Here is a 1,199-nt window from a genome sequence, read left to right as displayed (position 1 = left end):
CCGCCTCTGCGAGTACCCTACCCGCCCCTATAATTATTAAAATCCAATAAATAAAATTAAATTTCAAAATTTATATAATCATCATCACATATAGGGGTGGCAAACAGGCCTAAATCCGCCGGGTCGGCCGGCGTAACCCGCCAAAAAAGGCGGGCTGGGCTGAAAAATTAGGACCACCAAATAGCAAAAGCCCGCCTAACCCGCACCACTTAAACCGCGGGCTTTGGCGTGCCGGGGCGGGCTTCCCCGTCGGGCTAAGATTTTTTTAGTGATGGGGTATTTTTGCAATTTTTTTTGGCAAAATCTAACTTTCCCCAACCTAACTTATAAGAGTATGAAGATAAAAATTGAGTGTTTTGAATTATGTTTATGTTATTTTGGAGACAATATTTATAATTATGTTTTGGATTATGTTTATTTTGCTTTGGAGATAATATTTATACTTATATTTTGAATGAAAATTTAGTTTATAATTATATTTATTAGATACTTATAATTACAAAGACTTTAATGTTTGTGAATATAAAAAATATAATTTTTTATGCCATTAGAAATTATAAATTTATTAATATAGTTGTGAAATTATATATATTACTTAGTAGTTAATAGTAAAAAAAAAAAAGAGAGGAGCTTTGGTGGGCTTAGCCCGCCAGCCTAGCGGGACAGGTATTACTTAAATCCGACCCCGCCCCGTCCCTCTCAAAAATCCGCCCCCTAAAAACCCGCTCTAGTGCGAGACGATTAATTACCCGTTCCAAACGGATAGGAATGGAATAAATACCCACGAATTCGAATGGTATTGTCATTCCTAAATACGAAAAAGAACCGCTTTATTTGCACTCACCAAATCCGACCACAGCCCATGTGCGGGGATGTCCCATCCCTACCTTTTTTTTTGTACTTTTGTTATTCTCAAATAGAAACTGCCAAAAGCACCTTCCTATTCTCTCTCGTCTCTCTATAGTCTATACCGCACAAATGTATTTGAGCAATGAGCATCATACTATACCCATTTTATTTTGACATTATAATTTTACTTTATTTAAAAAAAATAACTATTATTAAAAGAAACATAATCATCAGACACTTTAGGGTGCCAATAAGTTATTAATTCAAATAACATAATTTTTCCATACTTACTTAAAAAGTTGTGAGTTTAAATTTCCATGTTTTTGGTAAAAAAAAAAAAAAAACGATAC

This window comes from Arachis duranensis, chromosome 8 (genome assembly GCF_000817695.3).
Source record: "Arachis duranensis cultivar V14167 chromosome 8, aradu.V14167.gnm2.J7QH, whole genome shotgun sequence".
NCBI lineage: Eukaryota > Viridiplantae > Streptophyta > Magnoliopsida > Fabales > Fabaceae > Arachis > Arachis duranensis.
This window is presented reverse-complemented; position numbering follows the sequence as displayed.